Source organism: Stomoxys calcitrans, chromosome 1 (genome assembly GCF_963082655.1).
Source record: "Stomoxys calcitrans chromosome 1, idStoCalc2.1, whole genome shotgun sequence".
Taxonomy (NCBI): Eukaryota; Metazoa; Arthropoda; class Insecta; order Diptera; family Muscidae; genus Stomoxys; species Stomoxys calcitrans.
This window is the reverse complement of record NC_081552.1, coordinates 58,920,360-58,935,638: the sequence shown is the minus strand read 5'-3', so window position 1 is coordinate 58,935,638 and position 15,279 is coordinate 58,920,360.

The window sequence follows — 15,279 nt, the reverse complement described above, 5'->3', positions numbered from 1 at the left end:
ATAAATTTCCATCAAGGACCAGTGTTTATCGATGGTATGGTGAATTCAACCGAGGTCGTAGTTCACCCCAAGATGAATTTCGTGAAGGTCGTCTATAATCAGTTGTTGTTCCTAAAAACATTGATGATGTGCGCCAACTAATATTGCAAGATTGTCATGTGACCTATCTTGAAATTGAGACGACCTAGGCATTAGTGGGACCAGCATACATTCAATATTGCTAGAACATTTGACTGTCAAAAAATTACCGAATGACTTCTTTTTATTCCCGTACGTAAAAACTAAAATGAGAGGTCAACGTTTTTGACACCTGAGGACGCGGTTGATCCGTTCAGAATGCATGTTTTAGAGAGTGGCAAAAGTGCTGCGACAATTGGTTCAAACGTGTGCAAACGTGTATATAATGGGGCATATTTTGAAAAACAATCAAGCTTTTTTCGATCGTTAATATTTTCTTTGTGTTCTCTAATCCCGAAATATAAACAATATTTAAGTGGGTGCTAAGCACCCCCAGAATTTTCGTTAGTATTAATTACTGCTAACTATTGATTGTATTCCACTGTATTTATAGATTTCCGATTCTTTAAATAAACCTTTGAGGAAAACTTTATTTGTTTGCGAAAGTCGTTCTTCTGATATACTTAACGTCTATACTACCTACATCCGGCCGAGGATAGAATATAACTGTCATATATGGACAGGATCTCCTACATCATCCTTGTAGCTATTTAACCGGGTTCAACGGAGAGAGAGTATGATTACATTCATTTAGTAAATACTTGGGCATAATTCCACATAATCTTTCTATTAGAAAGAAAATTTTCCGGACAAAAATTTCGGAAAAAAACTTATAGGCAGGGTAGGGAGCCGGCAATAAATGAAAAAAACCAAATCCACTCAATATTTTTATTTAAAAGAAGGTTTATGTTAAAGAGTAAAACCACATTGATACGCGGGCAGACGGAAATGGCTTTTAATTATTCATTTTGTCATTCCGTTTGCACCACATCGAAATAATTATTTTCGACCCTATAATGTATATATATTTTTTTATCGTCATAAAAATCCAACACGATCTACTCACGTCCGTCCGTCTCTCCGTACGTGTGTCTCTTGAAATCACGTTACAGTCTTTAAAAATAGAGATATTTAGCTGAAACTTTACACAGACTAATTTTTTGTCCATAGGCGGGCTTAGTTCGACAACAAAACAAGGCGTTAAGTTCGGCCGGGCCGAATTTTGGACACCCACAACCTCGGGTATATGTGTAAACCACCTTTCGTCATAATCCGGTGAAAAATGCTTAATTTATGACCCCATAGCAACTATAACGAAATATTGTCCGATGACCAAATTCGGCACGAACATCGAGTGGTATAATAAGTACATATCATTCTTAAATTTTGTAGAACAAAATATTGGTCTTTTTGGTATTTTGGTAGCTATGTCGGGTGGATTAACAGAACCCACTGTCCCAAATTTCAGCTAAATCGCACAGTAAGTGTGGCTTTTATGGACATAAGCCCTTAAATTGGCGGATCGGTCTATTTGGGGACTATATTAAGATATTTTAATTGTGACGAGTTTAGTCCAAATCGGAAAAAATGACGATATGCAGGTTCATAATGGAGGTTTTTTTCACTGGATATTGTTCTTAAACAAGAATCGCTATCTCCTCATTCAGTTGTGGCTAAACAATTGAATGTAGAGATAGCGATCCTTGTTATGGTCCAAAGATGAGCAAGCCAGTTCGGTCCACGGGACCAATCACCGCCGGGAACATTATAGCCAGTGATCATTTAAAGGCGCTAATAACTCGCCTTATCACTTCAAGTTTCATATGCTAAGTATTTAAGCTGGTGCCGCCTGGCCTCATAACCGAAGTTCCATAGTGCTAAACTTGTTGCCTTTTTACATGTTTTAACCAGTAAGAAAGGGCAAAAGTCAGGCGGTGCCGATTGTATAATACCCTACACCTACCCTATAATAACAATCTGGGAGCTATATAAAATTGTGAATATATCTTATATATAAAAATCAATTTTTGTTTGTTTGTGTTTGTTTGTCTGTTTGTTTGTGGGCGGACCCTCCCCCTAACCATAATTTTCAGAGACGCCAGATCTCGGAGATGGGTGGTGCAATTTAAGCGAAATTTTGTGTGCTTTAATATAGTACCCTAAAAATAAAAATTTGTTATCCAAATTTCGGATGGGGTACCTAGAACAATCACGACAATATGGGACTCAAATGATAGGTATTTGCGAGTAGAATACGAATATTAACAAGTAAAAGCGTGCTAAGTTCGGCCGGGCCGAATCTTATATACCCTCCACCATGGGTCGCATTTGTCGAGTTCTTTTCCCGGCATCTCTTCTTTTACAAAAAAAAAGGATATAAGAAAAGATTTGCTCTGCTATTAGAGCGAGACCTGGAGACCTGTGTAAAATGTCAGCCAATTCGAATAAGAATTGCGCTCTTTGTGAGCTCAAAAAGTAAAATATGGAGATCGATTTATATGGGAGCTGTATCGGGCTATGGACCGATTCAGACCATAATAAACACGTATGTTGATGGTCATGAAAGAATCCGTCGTACAAAATTTCAGGCAAATCGGATAATAATTGCGACCTCTAGAGGCTCAAGAAGTCAAGATCCCAGATCGGTTTATATGGGAGCTATATCAGGTTATGAACCGACTTGTACTTTATTTGACACAGTTGTTGAAAGTAAGAATAAAATACGTCATGCAAAATTTCAGCCAAATCGGATAGGAATTGGGCCCTCTAGAAGCTCAAGAAGTAAAATCCCCAGATCTGTTTATATGACAGCTATATCAGGTTATGGACCGATTTGAACCATACTTGGCACAGTTGTTGGATGTCATAACAAAATACTACGTGCCAAAATTCATTTAAATCGGATAAGAATTGCGCACTCTAGAGGCTCAAGAATTCAAGACCCAAGATCGGTTTATATGGCAGCTATATCAAAACATGGACCGATATGAACCATACTTGCTAAAATTGTTGGATATCATAACAAAACACGTCGTGCAAAATTTCATTCCAATCGGATAAGAATTGCGCCCTCTAGAGGCTCAAGAAGTCAAGACCCAAGATCGGTTTATATGGCAGCTATATCAGGTTATAGACCGATTTGAACCATACTTGGCGCAGTTATTGGATATCATAACAAAACACGTGGTGCAAAATTTCATTCCAATCGGATAAGAATTGCGCTCTCTAGAGGCTCAAGAAGTCAAGACCCAAGATCGGTTTATATGGCAGCTATATCAGGTTATATACCGATTTGAACCATACTTGGCACAGTGGTTGGATATCATAACAAAACACGTCGTGCAAAATTTCATTCCAATCGGATAAGAATTGCGCACTCTAGAAGCTCAAGAAGTCAAGACCCAAGATCGGTTTATATGGCAGCTATATCAAAACATGGACCGATATGGCCCATTTACAATACCAACCGACCTACACTAATAAGAAGTATTTGTGCAAAATTTCAAGCGGCTAGCTCTACTCCTTCGGAAGTTAGCGTGCTTTCGACAGACAGACGGACGGACAGACGGACGGACATGGCTAGATCGACATAAAATTTCACGACGATCAAGAATATATATACTTTATGGGGTCTCAGACGAATATTTCGAGTAGTTACAAACAGAATGACGAAATTAGTATACCCCCCATCTTATGGTGGAGGGTATAAAAAGTGGGACCACGTTTCAAATGTGGGACCACCCCTTTCCCAAAACACCCCCCAAACAGGACTTATTTACTGGCCATGGGAATATGGGGCATAAATAAAAGGTACTTGAGTGTAGAATACGAATCTAATATCAAAATTTGGGACCAAGTGTTTGGGGGCCGCCTCTCACCAAAAACATCCCCCAAAGGTGACAAATTTACGACCATAGCAATATGGAGCTCAAATGAATGGTCTTTGGGAGTAAAGCACGAATTTGATATCAATATTCGGGAAAAGTATCAATGGGCCACCCCACCCCCACAACACCACCCAAATAGGAAGTATTTGCTGACTATAGCAATATGAGGCTTAATTAAGAGGGTTTTTAGAGTAGAACACTAATCCGATATATATTTCCAAGGCAAACTCACTAAGGGGCCGCCAATCCCCAAAAACACCCCCCAAGCCGGTCATGTTTGCTGACTATGGAAATATGGGGCTCAAATAAAGGTATTTGGGAGGAGACCTCGTATCTGATATCAACATTAAAGGCCAACTGTCTAGCAGACGTCCCACCACCATAACAACCCCCAAATAGGACGTATTTGCTCACCATGACAATTTGGGTCTTAAAGAGAGTGGAACTAAATATTCATAGTTTTCAGGGCCAAATAAGGAGTTTAAATGAGATTAGAAAACGAATTTGATATCAAATTTTGAGGCCAATGGCAATATGGGGTTCAAATAAATTATATATTGTTATATGAGAATAGAGCACGTTGCTGATATATTTTCCGGGCTTGGTGCTTGGGGGACCACCCCAATCCCCAAAACACCCCTAAATAGGGCCAACCATGTCAATATGGAGCTTAAATGAAAGGTATTGGGCGGTAGAGCAAGAATTGATACCCACTTTCGGGAAAAATTTTCTGGAGGTCTACCCCTTTCCCAAAATACCCCACAAACAGCAATTTGTTACTGACCATCGCGATATGGGGCTCAAATAAACAAATTTGGGAGTAGAATACGTTTGATATCCAAATGTAGGACCATGTATCTAGGTCATCACCCCATCCCCAAATTTTTCGAGCATGCCAATATGTGGCTCAAATTAAAGGCATTTGAGATTAGAAAACAAATTTGAAACTTTGAAAGAATCATTTAAACAATGAGCTCTTTAGTTCAATATTTCTCAAAATCGGACGAACATATATATGGCAGCTATACCTAAATCTGAACCGATTTCGAGGGTGGTGTGGAACCCCAGAAACGTGGTCCCGCAAGTGGGTATGAATTTCGTGATCTAGTCCCAAATACCTTTCATTTGAGTCTCATCTTGCCTTGACCCGTAAATATGTATGTCCGATTAATGGGTGTTTTCGGGGTGAGCTGGTCCCCAGACACTTGGCCCTGAAAAAGAAATTTCAAATACCATTTATTTTAACTCCATATTGCCATTACTTAGAGGGAAGAGGCGTACCCCAATCACTTGTTCCCAAAATTGTTTATCATATTTGTTTTCTAATCTCAAATACCTTTCATTTGGTGGGTAAATTTGTACTCCTGGAAGGAGCCTAGGCGGAGACCCAAATATTAGGTTGCCTAAAAAGTAATTGCGGATTTTTTAAAAGAAAGTAACTGCATTTTTAATAACTTAGAATGAACTTTAATCAAATATATAATTGCCATTTTGTTCGATAACCTTTTGCCATCTTCCTGGCAAATTTAGTATTCCACGCTCATAGAACTTCTGGCCTTTATCTGCAAAAAACTGAACCAAGTGCGATTTTATAGCCTCATCATTGCCGAAAGTTTTACCATTTAAGGAGTTCTGCAAAGATCGAAATAAATGGTAGTCTGATGGTGCAAGGTCAGGGCTATATGGTGGATGCATCAAAAGTTCCCAGCCAAGCTCACTCAGTTTTTGGCGAGTGATCAAAGATGTATGCGGTCTAGCGTTGTCCTGGTGGAATATGACATCTTTATGATTGACCAATTCTGGTCGCTTCTCCTTGATGGCTGTATTCAATTTGTCCAATTGTTGACAGTAAACATCCGAATTAATCGTTTGGTTCCTTGGAAGCAGCTCAAAATATAACACACCCTTCCAATCCCACCAAACAGACAGCATAACCCTCTTTTGGTGGATATCAGCCTTTGAAGTGGTTTGAGCTAGTTCACCATGCTGGAACCATGATCGTTTTCGACTAACGTTGTTGTAAACAATCCATTTTTCATCTCCAGTTATGATTCGTTTTAAAAACGGATCGAATTCATTGTGCTTAAGGTGCATATCACAAGCGTTGATTCGGTTTGTTAAATGAATTTCTTTCAATACATGTGGTACCCATATTAAAATTGACGCCAAACAAACAAATGTAAACAAAATTTCGCGCACTTTTTTTCTAAAGCAAGCTAAAAGTAACAGCTGATAACTGACAGAAGAAAGAATGCAATTACAGAGTCACAAGCCGTTGAAAAAATTTGTCAACGCCGACTATATTACAGACAATTACTTTTTGGGCAACCCAATACATTGTCCCACATTTGGATATCAGATTCGTATTCTACTCCCAAATACCTTAACTTGAGCCCCATATTACGATGGTCAATAAATAATTGCTGTTTGTGGGGTGTTTTTGGCAAGGGGTAGACCCCCAGAAAATTTGTCCCGAAAATGCGTACCAATTTCGTGCTCTACTCCCCAATACTTTTCATTGGAACCCCACATTGAACTGGTCGTTAAATATGTCCGATTTAGGAGTGTTTTGGGGAGTGGAGTTGTCCCCAAAACACTTATCCCTGGAAATAAATCAGCATTGTGCTCTACTCTCAATATCATTTATTTGAACCCCATATTGCCAAGGGATTCAAAGTTGGATATCAAATTCGTTTTCTAATCTCAAATACCTTCATTTAAACCTCTTATTGTAAAAGTCAGCAAATATGTCCGCTTTGTGGAGAGTTCCACTCTCTTTAAGACCCAATTTACCATGGTCAGCAAATACGTCCTATTTGGGGGTTGTTATGGGGGTCCTTTCATTTGCGCCCCATATTTGCATAATCTGCAAACATGTCCGGTTTGGGTGGTGTTCTGGGGGTTGGGGGGCCATTCAATGACTTTCTCTGAAAATATATATCAGTTTCGTATTCAACTCTAAAGTACCTCTTATTGGAGCCCAATATTGCAATAGTCAGCAAATACTTGCTATTTGGGTGGCGTTATGGGGTGGGTTGGACCCATAGAAACTTTTTGCGGAATATTGATATCAGATTCGTGGGATACTTCCAAAGACCTTTAATTTGAGCCCCATTTTTCTATGGTCGTATATACCTTTCATTTGAGTCCCATATTGTCGTGATTGCTCTATATATATTCGGTAAGTTTTGGAGACGGGGCAGCCCCCCTAGGTACCCCATCCGAAATTTGGATACCAAATTTTTGTGTTTAGGTTACTATAAGAGAGCGCACAAAATTTGGTTTAAATTGCACCACCCATCACCGAGATCTGGCGTTTCTGATAATAAGGGTAAGGGGGAGGGTCCGTCCCCACTTTATATATTAAAAAATGTAGTACCCTATTTTCACTACGGGATCATTATGTGAAAATGTCGAAAAAATCGGTTAAGCTGTTTTGAGTCTATAAGGAACACACAAACAAACAAACCTAGAAACAAACACAAATTTGTATACCCTACACCACCACTGTGGTACAGGGTATTATAGATTTGTGCATTTGTTTGCAACGCTAAGAAGGAGATGATAAGTGTACCGATCGACTCAATCACTTTCTGATTCGATTTAGCCTTGTTCGTCTATGAGTCCATGTATTCTTGTAATCAAAGTGCAGGTTGTATTTGTTGTCCAATCATAACGAAATTTTGGACATATTATTTGTTTGGCCCATGGACTAACGCTATTGATTTTGATAAAAATCGGTTCAGATTTAGATATAGCTCCCCTATATATGTATCGCCCGATTTGCACTTAAATTGCCGTAGTAGCAACTATTTTCAACCGGTCTGCACAAAACTTGGCACGGATTGTTTTGTTACCGATCTTAACATATCTGAAAAATTTCATCAACATCAGTTCAGATTTAGATATAGCTCCCATATATATGTATCGCCCGATTTGCACTTAAATGGCCTTATTGGCTAAAACTTTCAACCGAACTGCACAAAATTTGGAATGGATTGTTTTGCTAATGATCTTTACATATCTGAAAAAATTTCACCAAAATCGGTTCAGATTTGAATATAGCTCCCATATGTATCGCCCGATTTTAAATGGCTGTGGTAGCTAAAATTTTCAACCGATCTGCACAAAATTTGGCACGGATTGTTTTGCACTTACATGGCTGTAGAAACAAAAATTTTCAAACGATCTGTTTAATAGCCGGTTCAGATTTAGATATAGCTTTCATATACATATATTTTTATATATTGCCCGAATTTTTAATCGTAAGGTAGGTGTAGGTTATTGTATAGTCGGCTCCGTCCGACTTTTGCCTTTCCTTATATATAAGATATATGTATATCGCCCGATTTTCACTTCTAGGGTCGCTGAAAGTGCATTTATTGGCCAATATTGCAAAAATTTTGCACAATGCTTACCACATTATCGGAAAAGTTTTGTTCGAAATCGGTTCAGAATTAGATATAACTCCCATATTTATGTTCGTCAGTTTTTTTCGTCGGTAATTTTCAATAATGTTGTAATTTGTCAACCGTAGTTATTACAGTTTGAACATATTTGCTCGAAATTTGATACAGATGTTTGATAACCCATCTGAAAACATCCGCCGAGGTCGATCAATATTGGTTCACAATTGGATATAGCTCCCACATTGTTATTATAGGGTAGGTGTAGGGTATTATACAGTCGGCACCGCCCGACATTTGCCCTTCCTTATAATATAATATTCAACGAATAAAAAATATATTCTGATGTTCTCACTAGGATTCGAACCCAGGCGTTAAGAGTCATAGGCGGACAAGCTTACCTCTGTGTTACCGTCGTGTCCCGTCATTTTACATCTTCCCCCATTAAACACTACACTGTGACAATACCAACAAAGTACCACATTCCATGAAGACGCATATCATTGAATGTGGCATTTCTCACTCCCAACAATGTCCCTATTGTGCCTCCGAGAAAGGATTGAAACTTATATTGCCGCCAACATTTCAAAACCGCCAGCCAACTAATCTGTTAAATTGGTTTTCAGTGTACCATATCACAGTTAATTTTTAATATTGGCCTTAAATTAATATTAACTTTTCAATTTCATTGCTAGCCCTATGTTGTATCCATTGTCAACACATAAAGTGAAACAATGATGAGAAAGAAAAAGTCATCACAACCTTCGTCATTACTAACATCATTGGAGAAATTAAATGAATTCTTTGTTGAAATCTGGTTTTTGTTCACAGAAATAGCCTTTACACCACATGCAGAAACGTCAATGAAAGTTTAACCAGAAAGTGAAAACACACGTTCATGTTAATTAAGCCAACAATGTTAAGTTTTAATGACATAGCCAGAGGATGTTGCAAAAAGTCATTTTGTTGGTATGTATATAAAACCTGCGAAGTTAAAATCGAAATCAGGAGACTTGTATTGCGTGAGCTTTGGGTAAATAAAATATTAAATTTTTAGCGAACTTGAATTTTATTGAGATTCCATTGCTGGATATTGTCCGGCTTTAGACCATTGTTTAATGCTTTCTATTTAAAGAATAGCATAGCAAAGAAGTAAAAAGGCGTTAAGTTCGGCCGGGCCGAACTTTGGATACCCACCACCTCGGGTATATATTTAAACCAACTTTCGTCAAAATCCAGTGAAAAATGCATACCTTATAACCCATAGCAGCTATATCAAAATATGTTCCGATTTGGACCAAATACTTATAAGTACAAGTCGTTGTTCAATTGTGTATAACAAAATATTGGTCTTTTAAGTAGCTTTATCTAAAAATAAACCTATCTAAGGTACGTACGACACGGATTTCGAAAAGCCTAACATAAGTCACTGTGTAAAATTTCAGTGAAATCGGATTATAAATGCGCGCTTCATGGGGCCAAAAATTTAAATTGCGATATCGGTCTATATGGCAGCTATATCCAAACCTGGACTGATCTGGGCCATATTGACGAAGGAAGGGCTTAACCTAACTCACTGTCCCAAATTTCGGCGACATCGGACTATAAATGCGCCTTTTATGGGCCCAAAACCTGATATCGAGAAATCGGTCTATATGGCAGCTATATCCAAAACTGGACCGATCTGCACCAAATTGATGAGGGATGTGACACAAATTTCAGCAAAATCGGATAATAAATGTGACTTTAATGGGCCTAAGACCCCAAATCGGAGGATCGGTCTATATGGCAGCTATATCCAAATCTGAACCGATCGGAGCCAAATTGACGAAGGATATCGAGGGGCCTAACATAACTCACTGTCCCAAATTTTAGCAAAATCGGATAATAAATGTGGCTTTTATGGGCCTAAGACCCCAAATCGGAGGATTGGTCTATATGGCAGCTATATCCAAATCTCAACCGATCTGAGCCAAATTGACGAAAGATGTCGAAGAGCCTAACACAACTCACTGTCCCAAATTTCAGCAAAATCGGATAATAAATGTGGCTGTTATGGGCCTAAGACCCTAAATCGACAGATCGGTCTATATGGCAGCTATATCGAAATCTTGACCAATCTGGACCACATTAATGAGTGATGTCAAAGGGCCTATCGCAATTCATTGTCACAAATTTCAGCAAAATCGGATAATAAATGTGGCTTTTATTGGCCTTAGACCCCAAATCGGAGGATTGGTCTATATGGCAGCTATATCCAAAATCTGGGCAGATCCGATGGCCTAACACAATTCACTGTCCTAAATTTCAGCAAATTCGGATAATAAATGTGGCTTTTATGGGCCTAAGACCCTAAATCGGAGGATCGGTCTATATGGGGGCTATATGAAGACATAGTCCGATATTGCCCTCTTCGAACTTATCCTGCTTATGAACAAAAAAAAAATTCTGTGCAAAATTTCAGCACAATATTTCTATTTTTAAAGACTGTAGCGTGATTTCAACAGACAGACGGACGGACGGACGGACATGTCTAGATCGTCTTAGATTTTTACGCTGATCAAGAATATATATACTTTATAGGGTCGGAAATGGATATTTCGATGTGTTGCAAACGAAATGAAAACAAGTAAAAGCGTGCTAAGTTCGGCCGGGCCGAATCTTATATACCCTCCACCATGGAGCGCAGTTGTCGAGTTCTTTTCCCGACATCTCTTCTTAGGCAAAAAGTGATATAAGAAAAGATTTGCTCTGCTATTAGAGCGATATCAAGATATGGTCCGGTTTGGACCACAATTAAATTATATGTTGGAGGCCTGTGTAAAATATCAGCCAATTCGAGTAAGAATTCCGCCCTTTGGGGGCTCAAGAAGTAAAATAGAGAGATCGATTTATATGGGAGCTGTATGGGGCTATAAACAGATTTAGACCATAATCAACACGTATGTTGATGGTCAAGAGAGGATCCATCGTACAAAATTTCAGGCAAATCGGATAATAATTGCGACTTCAAGAGGCTCAAGAAGTCAAGATCCCAGATCGGTTTACATGGCAGCTATATCAGGTTATGAACCGATTTAAACCTTATTTGACACAGTGGTTGAAAGAAAAAATAAAAAATAAAAAACGTCATGCAAAATTTCAGCCAAATCAGGTAGGAATTGCGTCCTCTAGAAGCTCAAGAAGTCAAGTCCCCAAATCTGTTTATATGACAGCTATATCAGTTTATGAGCCGATTTGAACCATTTTTGGCACACTTGTTGGATATCATAAAAAAACATGTCGTGCAAAATTTCATTCCAATCTGATAAGAATTGCGCACTTTAGAGGCTTAAGAAGTCAAGACCCAAGATCGGTTTATATGGCAGCTATATCAGGTTATGAACCGATTAGGACCATACTTGGCACAGTTGTTGAATATCATAACAAAACACGTCGTGCCAAAATTCATTCAAATCGGCTAAGAATTGCGCACTCTAGAGGCTCAAGAAATCAAGACCCAAGATCGGTTTATATGGCAGCTATATCAGATTATGAACCGATTTCAACCATACTTGGCACAGTTGTTGGATGTCATAACAAAACACGTCGTGCAAAATTTCGTGCCAATCGGATAAGAATTGCGCACTCTAGAGGTTCAAGAAGTCAAGACCCAAGATCGGTTTATATGGCAGCTATATCAGATTATGAACCGATTTCAACCATACTTGGCACAGTTGTTGGATGTCATAACAAAACACGTCGTGCAAAATTTCGTGCCAATCGGATAAGAATTGCGCACTCTAGAGGTTCAAGAAGTCAAGACCCAAGATCGGTTTATATGGCAGCTATATCAAAACATGGACCGATATGGCCCATTTACAATACCAACCGACCTACACTAATAAGAAGTATTTGTGCAAAATTTCAAGCGGCTAGCTTTACTCCTTCGGAAGTTAGCGTGCTTTCGACAGACAGACGGACGGACGGACGGACGGACGGACGGACGGACGGACGGACGGACAGACGGACGGACATGGCTAGATCGACATAAAATTTCACGACGATCAAGAATATATATACTTTATGGGGTCTCAGACGAATATTTCGAGTAGTTACAAACAGAATGACGAAATTAGTATACCCCCTATCTTATGGTGGAGGGTATAAAAAATAAAAAATAAAAAACGTCATGCAAAATTTCAGCCAAATCAGGTAGGAATTGCGTCCTCTAGAAGCTGAAGAAGTCAAGTCCCCAAATCTGTTTATATGACAGCTATATCAGTTTATGAGCCGATTTGAACCATTTTTGGCACACTTGTTGGATATCATAAAAAAACATGTCGTGCAAAATTTCATTCCAATCTGATAAGAATTGCGCACTTTAGAGGCTTAAGAAGTCAAGACCCAAGATCGGTTTATATGGCAGCTATATCAGGTTATGAACCGATTAGGACCATACTTGGCACAGTTGTTGAATATCATAACAAAACACGTCGTGCCAAAATTCATTCAAATCGGATAAGAATTGCGCACTCTAGAGGCTCAAGAAATCAAGACCCAAGATCGGTTTATATGGCAGCTATATCAGATTATGAACCGATTTCAACCATACTTGGCACAGTTGTTGGATGTCATAACAAAACACGTCGTGCAAAATTTCGTGCCAATCGGATAAGAATTGCGCACTCTAGAGGTTCAAGAAGTCAAGACCCAAGATCGGTTTATATGGCAGCTATATCAGATTATGAACCGATTTCAACCATACTTGGCACAGTTGTTGGATGTCATAACAAAACACGTCGTGCAAAATTTCGTGCCAATCGGATAAGAATTGCGCACTCTAGAGGTTCAAGAAGTCAAGACCCAAGATCGGTTTATATGGCAGCTATATCAAAACATGGACCGATATGGCCCATTTACAATACCAACCGACCTACACTAATAAGAAGTATTTGTGCAAAATTTCAAGCGGCTAGCTTTACTCCTTCGGAAGTTAGCGTGCTTTCGACAGACAGACGGACGGACGGACGGACGGACGGACGGAAGGACGGACGGACGGACGGACGGACAGACGGACGGACATGGCTAGATCGACATAAAATTTCACGACGATCAAGAATATATATACTTTATGGGGTCTCAGACGAATATTTCGAGTAGTTACAAACAGAATGACGAAATTAGTATACCCCCCATCTTATGGTGGAGGGTATAAAAAGAATATACCCCCATCCTTCGGTGGTGAGTACAAAAACATTTAAAAATCAGCTAAAGTGTGTTGTTGCTAGAAGGATTTTACTGACTACTGATAGTCAGAATTTAACTGGCTAACCAATTTGCGTTTGTCGGTTTGTCTCCGCTGCGCCTTCTTTTACTTTATATGGAACAAAAGTTTCCTTGGAATATTTATTTTCTTTTAGTTAAATACCATGCAAACTTGACTAACAGTTTTACAATATAATTGCCTTTATCTGAATCCCACATGATCTTTATTGGTCTACGAAATTAAGTTTGGATGTAAGGTGTACTCCATTTTTAAAATACTTTATTTCAGCCCGATATTCTCATGATGTCTGATTTAGTGGTGTTTTCGGGGGGGAGGTGGTCCCTCAGATACTTGGCCCTGAAAAAATATAGGAATCGTGCTCTTCTCTCAAATACCATTTATTTAAACCCCATATTGCCATTAGCTTAAGAGAAGTTTACAGGATGAGGCGTCCCCCAAACACATGGCCCCAAAATACTTAGGTTATTAAATCCGTTTTCTAATCTCAAATATTAGAGCCACATATTGGCATGGTCGAAAAATTGTTTCCCTATGGGGGTGTTTTTTGGGAAAGGGGTGATGGCCTAAATACATGGTGCAACATTTGGATATCAAATTCGTATTCTACTCCCAAATACCTTTGTTTGAGCCCTATATTGCGATGGTCACTAAAAATTGCTGTTTGTGGGGTATTTTGGGAAAGGGGTAGACCCCCAGAAAATTGGTCCCGAAAATGGGTATCAATTCTTGCTCTACCCCCCAATACCTTTCATTTAAGCTCCACATTGACATGGTCGGTAAATATGCCCGATTAAGGGGTGTATTGGGGATTGTGGTGGTCCCCCAAACACTAAGCCCGGAAAATATATCAGCAACGTGCTCTATTCTCATATGTCTATATATCATTTATTTGAACCCCATATAGCCTCAAAATTGGATATCAAATTCGTTTTCTAATCTCATTTAAAGTCTTTATTGCAAAAGTCAGCAAATTTGTCCGGTTTGGTGTATTGGCCCTAAAAACTATGAATATTTAGCTCCACTCTCTATAGGACCCAAATTGTTTTGGTGAGCAAATACGTCCTATTTGGGGGTTGTTATGGTTGTGGGACGTCCGCTAGACAGCTGACCCCTAATGTTGATATCAGATACGTGGTCTTCTCCCAAATACCTTTCATTTGAGCCCCATATTTCCATAGACGGCAAAAATGACCGGCTTGAAAGTGTTTTGGGGGATGGGCGGCCACTCAGTGAGTTGGCCTTGAAAATATATATCGGATTCGTGTTCCACTTTAAAAACCCTCTTTTTTGAGCCTCATATTGCAATAGTCAGAAAATACTTACTATTTGGGTGGTGTTGTGGGGTGGGGTGGTCCCATAGACACTTTTCCCGAATATTAATATCAAAGTCGTGCTTTACTCCCAAAGACCTTACATTTAAGCCCCATATTGCTATGGTCGTAAATTTGTCCCCTTTGTGGGATGTTTTTGGTGAGAGGCGGTCCCCCAAACACTTGGTCTTATATTTGGATATCAGATTCGTATTCTACATTCAATATATTTTATTTAAGCCCCATATTCCCATGGTCAGTAAATAAGTCGAGTTTGGGGGGTGTTTTGGGGAAGGGGTGGACCCCCAGAAACATGGTCCCACATTTGGATATTAGATTCGTATTCTACTCGCAAATACCTTTGATTTGAGTCCCATATTGCCATGGTC